Source organism: Acomys minous, assembly GCF_964271855.1.
Source record: "Acomys minous genome assembly, chromosome: 2".
Taxonomy (NCBI): domain Eukaryota; kingdom Metazoa; phylum Chordata; class Mammalia; order Rodentia; family Muridae; genus Acomys; species Acomys minous.
Window position 1 is genome coordinate 38,994,292 of NC_140484.1, and position 7,135 is coordinate 39,001,426.

Genomic DNA, 7,135 nt, shown 5'->3' on the forward strand with positions numbered 1-7,135 from the left:
TGCTACAGGGCACACATGGAGCTCAGAGAACACCTTGGCAGAATTGATTCTCTCTTTCTACCATGCAGAACCTCATGATCCAACTCAAGGGCTTCAGACTTACTGGCAAGCACCTTTACCTCCTCAGCCATCTAGCAGGCTACAGCATGGATTTTTAAAGTGTAAATCTGATTTATAGAGATTTATAAATACCCCATCACTGAAAAGCTGAGCTAAATTGAGCAAATAAAAGTGTTATCTATCCATCCTCAGTCCAGCAAAGAAACATTCTATTTGTCAGAATAGTATTTGACGTAAGTAGCATGCATTTGCGACAGACGGGATCAGTATTTGACAAATGTTTATTGAATCACTGTGAAGTTCTGGTTGAAAATGTTATGCCATATGGCACTTCCAAGGTGGCTTAATTTACCAGAGAGCAATCAGACAGCCCTTGCATGTAAAACATAAGATGAGGTAAACGTGATAGACATGAGGCCTCTTCAACCTTGGGTGCAGTGAAATGTGAAGGACTATGTGTTTGAAAGAAAGGAGGGTGAATCATTTTGGGAAATCTGACTTATGGGAACCTTAGCTATGAGTTAATATTTCAGAGCATAAAGAGAAAGAGAGCACTGTCCTTCCTCAGGATGATTCATGGACATATCTGGAGGCAGCCTACACACTGTGCTCTCCTGCATTTTGAAGTTACACAGTGAAAACATTCTAGGGTTTGAGAAGTTCCGTACCCTGCTCGGTTTTGGTTTATGATGACATTTTTCCTAAATTTAGTTTAGAGATGAACTTGCCTTTCTGCTGGCCTCATTTAACACCAATGCATGCACCTTCAGGAGGCCTTGTTGGAAGGTGCTGTTCTTGGCACTGATGGTGTTAGTGCTGGAAGGAGTACTCTGAAGATTAAAGGAACCTCTGGGCTTTTGCCCTCTGTGCAGAGTCACAGCCCACACTTCCAGCATGCCCTCCAGTGAGGATCTCCTCATTCTGGCCTGGCCTTCCATATGGAAAGCAAGTTGGGCTCAAGCAAAAACAAGAGAATACTTATTTGTGCGTTGGTGTATTCATTCTAAAACATCCTGACTTGAGTGACTTACAATTTATGCTTATGAATCTTTAGACTAGCAGTTTTCAGACCCAAATTTCATAGCAAAATAGCTCATCATGTCTGAATAGTAGACACTGTGTGATAGTGACTTCGCAACACTCTAATAGCAGGCCTAGTCATACATAGCAGTGCAAGAATAAATAAAGTCAGTGCCTGCTGAAGTAATTGCAACTTCAACTTCAAGCTTTGTTCAACTTTATAAACATAATATTTGCAATTCAGCTGCCTTGTAAGACTTGAAACATAATTACTGTCATTTTAAAAACTGGAGAAATGGAAGTCTCTGGACATACTGTAAGGTGTTTTGTCATTGAAAATGAAAACTATTTAAATACAGGGGAGGACTGCATTTTCTTAAACCCAAAGACTACCTATATTTTTACCAGGTGCGTTTGAGCCATGTGTAGATATGTCAGGTGGCAGACGTGTGAATACTATGCAAGATCGTTTCTCATATATCACAGGGAAGGCTGAGCACAGAAAAAGACAGAAGCCAGAAGTGCTTTGATTATTCCAAAGTTAAATCTTCCTTATGTAAATAAGACATTACAGGATTAAATGAAAACTTTCTGCTTTACACTGTCATTAATCATGTGGAAGCCATACCAACAATAATGATTTAAACTTTGGAAAGTTACAAAACTTATTGTTAGCATATGCGTGGTGACTTTTATAAAGGATCTAGATTTGTAATCATAATTGTGATCTCATCGTCTACAATGTCTACAAAGCAAAAAAGAATTTTCATCTTCACCAATTGCAAGCTCTGTGACAGACTGGAATTTTCTATTCAAGCAAGGGCGGATTCAGACCTCAGACCTCAGACCTCAGACTTCAGATCAAATGTATAGTCTAGTGAGATTTTTTTGTCTTTTTTTTTTTTTTATCATATTTTCCTGTTACTTAAAAGAAGTCTTGATAATTTAGCTACAAAAACAAAACAAAAATCATTAAATTTACTGGCTAGTCAATGAAGAGTCAAAATGTTGTGGAGGGAACACGGGGGATTGTAGAGGGGTGAAGTCCATGTCCTTTGTGAATTTAGTGGTAGGTGATGTTCAGAAGTTACGTGCTTCAAATAAAAATGAAAGATCCTGCATATGCAATGCTTAAATCTACTATAAAAGGTGAGGAATATATACAAAGTTGTATAGACATAAGTAGAACACACAGTGTCTGATAAATGGTAAGAAATTCTGCAATTATTTTTGTTGGAAAAATGGTTTCACCTTGATGTCAAGGAAGGGCAACCAGAGCTGCCTTTGTATCTGTAAGTGTACCCCAAAACATGTAAAGGAAGCCAACTCTAACTTGGGGATGAGAAACAAAATTGGGAAAGTCATTTTTATTTGGTAAATATCATATGTATCTAGCATTTAGTGCTCAGTGGAAAGTTTGGAAAATTACAATATGACCTGCATCCAAAGTCAAGTTTCTTAAGCAATTGACAAAAAGGCACCTAAAATGGTTTGGTAATATGTTGACATTGAACTTTACATGTATTTCTTTAAATAAGGTAGTGAAACCACATACCTTTTGCCCAGTTTCTCCCCATTGTAACAACTTGCAAAACTCTGGCAGAATTTCCCAGCTGAAATATGGAAGTCCTCACAGCCCAGGAGCCAGAGGCGGCCAGCACCACACAAGTCTCTGGTGCTGGCTTTCAGGTGATACTCACGTCTCTCCCTGTCTCCTCTGGGCTGCGCCTTGGGGAAAAAAAAGTAAGTTTGTTCTTATGCATTCATGTTTCATGACAAACCATTGCGATTTTGTTTTTCTTTTTTTAAATTTCCCCTTCTTTCCAGGAGGTCACTCTGTGACCCCGAAGGCCTTGAACTTGCTATCCTCTTGCCTTATCCTCATGCTTGGCTGGGATGACAGCCTTCATCTAACAGCTCAGCATATATTTCAGTTTTGTAACATGTTGTGTTAAGCTTTCAGATGGCAGTAATAATATCTTTTTATTTTTATTTTTATTTTGTTTTTGAGACAGGATCTCTCTGTGTAGCCTTGGCTGTCCTGGACTCACTTTGTAGATCAGGTTGGCCTCAAACGCTCAGAGATCCTCCTGCCTCTGCCGCTCCAATTGCTGGGATTACAGGCACATGCCATCACCCCCAGCTAGAAATAATATCTTTTCCTCGTCTTTTAAAAATTTGTATTGAAATCTTGGTAGGAGTTCTTAATGTCTAAGAGATGTCAGGATTTGTCCAAGTTCAGGGAGGAATGGGCTAGTAGGCAAAGGTTATGCTGAACCACGATTGTGTTGTCTCAGGCTGCAGTGTGAGGAAGTGAACACGTGTCAAGTGACAGGAAGAAGGAAGGCTACAGGAAAGGAAAGGGAAAACACTGCTAAGACACAGTTGGAAGATACAGTTCAAAGGAAGGTTCCACGAGAAAGCACTGTGGCTAGTGCCACACTTGACCTTAAACGAAGGCCGTGTCCCTTCGTTTCAAAAAAGACCATCTGCTTTCATATCCTCCACTTACCATGCATCCATTTGTGTCTTGATATTCTAGCGACTCTTTTTGTATCCCAATGCCTGGTCCTCTTCCCCTCTTAACACTAACGGCACCGTAGAGCAGGGCGAGGACACATAGTATAGGATTCAAAGGAAAATATTGGAGAGAACAGCCTATGTCACTCTGTAGTCCCTCTTTGTGCATGAGCTTGTCAGTCTAATCCCAGGTACCTTTGCATCTCAAAGATGGGCAAAAGCTCCCAAGCACACATGAGTGGTGAAGGGTGGAATGTCACAAGGATTTCTGAGTCGTATAGAGAAGGATTGGAAGTAACAGAATTATTATCAGAGCACTATGGGGTCTTTTTAAAAATATAGTTTATTAATTTATTCATATTACATCTCAATGGTTATCCCATCCCTTGCATCCTCCCATTCCTCCCTCCCTCCCATTTTCCCCTTACTCCCTCCCCCTATGACTGTGACTGAGGGGGACATCCTCCCCTTGTATATATATGCTCATAGGGTATCAAGTCTCTTCTTGGTAGCCTGCTGTCCTTCCTCTGAGTGCCACCAGGTCTCCCTATCCAGAGTCCGTGGTCAAATATGGGGCACCAGAGTTCATGTGAAAGTTTTTTTTTATATAGTCCTGAACACCCTGCGTAAGAGCTACATCCTAGAAGATCAGGGATCCTTCAGTTGGGAAGTATGCCCTTTCCTGTTTGCAGCTGTTGACACTTGTTTTTAAACTCGATTTAATTTGGAGTATTGAAGCCTCTACCTCCCTTCCACCAACCCCTTACCCCTGGTTAAGAGAGAAAGGAGGTTAGTAGAGAGTGAGAGTGCACTTCTCCCGGCTGCTTAGGGTCAATTGGGTTTTGGGGGGGGGGGGGCAATACCAATCTCTGTCAACAGCAAACGTAGCAGTCTCCTCAGAGCTGCTGCCTTGAAATATTGCTCCAAGCCTCCACCCTGTCTGTCTCAGGTATCTTCAAACTGATACACACCGCATGTCACCACCGCATGCCGTACTTTCTCTCTTCAGACGCTCATTTTTTTTTTGTGACCTAATACTTTTCAGACGCTCATTTTTATCTTCCTCAGAGTCAAAGACCATGCCCCTCTCTGTGTAGCACAAGGCAGGCTGTTACCAGCTGGCAATTATCAGTTGTAGACATATTAAAGCCTGAACTAAAAATCTCACACTTGGGATTAAAACAAAAACATATTTACATAACATAACTGAGTTCACAAAGAAACCAAAACGTCCATTACATGCAGCTAAAAGACCAGGGGCAGATAAAAATGCTTATTACAGCTTGCCTGTGTGGTGACTCCAAGTTCTGAAAAACATCAAACAAAAATAGCCCAGTTTTTTTTTTATCATTATAAGGAGCTATCATGGTGTCAATATCGTGGACCTCAGAGTGACTCAATAGGCACACAATGACTGGTGGAGAATGCTAAGAGATAACAGGCCATTCTCTGCAATGAGGCATTGTCACCTTCTCCTTTTCTTTTTTTTTTTCTTGTCATTTGAGCCATATTTGGGAGGGAACAAAAACAACAACAACAACAACAAAACAAAAACAAAAACAAAAACAAAAACAAAAAAACAAGTGTTGTGACTTCCGATAGGCCAATGATGAAATTTAAATGGGTGAGTTTGCTGGGCTTTTGAAACTCACCTTGGCTCTTTTCTGATCTATAACATCCTCTAGAAGCAGAACAGAATAAGCAGCTCTGACACAACGCTGCGGCCAGCGGTTACCAGAAAAGCACCAAACCCCATCCCACAGTCATTCGTTTCAGTGAAGTTCCCAGAGTGTTTCGATTGTAGTGGATTTTTTTGCCATAGAACCAGTTGGGAGGTTAGAATAAATTGACCAAAAAATCAAACTCCTTCCATTAGGATTTCACAAGTTCTTCGGTGGAACTAGCAGGATTAGCTTTATGAACGGGGAGACATTTCACAGAACTTCGGGACAAACTATCAGTCCATATCTAGTAGAGGTTAAGTATCATGAGTATGGTTATTTAGTGAGTCCCAACAAATGGATGACCAGCATGTAGGGATCTAGACTAAGACATTGCCTGGTATGACATGACCCATCACTTTTCTACATGTTAGCTGCTGGCTAGAAGAGGTCTGAGCAGCACTGATGCATACTTACTAGTTAGTTGCCATGTTCTGTCAATTTTGCATGAGTTTAAAGAGAATATATATGCAGTAAACATTGAACCCCGACCCAGATCTAGCCAGTGGTCAGGACATTCTCCACAGATGAGTGGAGAGTGGGGACTGACTTTCACACAAACCCTGGTGCCCCATATTTGACCAGGTCCCCTGCATGGAGAGGCCTGGTGGCACTCAGAGGAAGGATAGCAGGCTACCAAGAAGAGACTTGATACCCTATGAGCATATACAGGGGGAGGAGGTCCCCCTCAGTCACAGTCATAGGGGAGGGGAGTAAGGGGAAAGTGCAAGGGAGGGAGGAATGGGAGCATACAAGGGATGGGATAACTATTGAGATGTAAAAATGAATGAATTAATAAAAATAATAAAGAGCCAATTTTCCCACAATCTTACTGTACAGACATGAACTCCTATATTATACATGAGGTACAGCTATATTAAGCGGAAGAAGTTCTGTTCTAACTGTGCATTATAGTTACTATCTACTAATGTCACTCATAGAGACTAATGGCTCTTTATGCAGGTAAGTAGACTTCATATGGTACTAAGATGCCAAGGAGCATCCTTCTTCAAAGCCGCTACTTGTCATGATTGAATAGACGCTGCTGAGACACAAAAGCTGAGTAAGTGAAAGAGTCAAAATCGGACACATTCTCCTTATTCCTTTCTTTTCTAACCCATGTTTTCACCATCTTCTGTTTGGCTGAGCACAGCTTTTATTCTTTAGGGTGAAATAGGAGGTAAAGATAGTCTGGCATGGAAGGTTAAGTTTGTAGTTATGAAAGTTCTCAGTGGGCTGTTATTACCGTTGCTTTTCCTTGAGCACTTTGAACACTCCTGGTGGCATTTTCCATTGTCCTTCAGACATTTCCAGTGTTGAGGTTCATATGCCATTGTATACACACTGTCACATGAACAATTTTTTATGCCAGAACTATAAAACAAGATAATCTTCTTTGATTGAATGGGTCTAGGATAGCCATGTTAATGAACACTGTTATGTATATTTTTCACATCCAGCAGGTTAATTAACTGTGCTCCCAAACACTCAAATTTAAGTTGAGAAAGTGCTACAGATATGGCAAAGATATAAAGGATTTGCCCAATATTTCTTAGATTTCATGTTCCATCTTCATAAATAAAGGAGATAATACATTTAAAATAAAGTTAGTTTAAAATGAAGTCAAATCAGTGGCTATAGCAAGTAGTACATTAAGAATATATTCTATAGCAGCCTGGTCTACAAAGTGAGTCCAGGACAGCCTACACAAAGAAACTCTGTCTCTAAAAAACAAAAACAAAAACAATATAGTAAATAAAAATATATATGCACATAGGAAAAAAAGACCTGGTGGGGATATAGCAAGTTCTAAA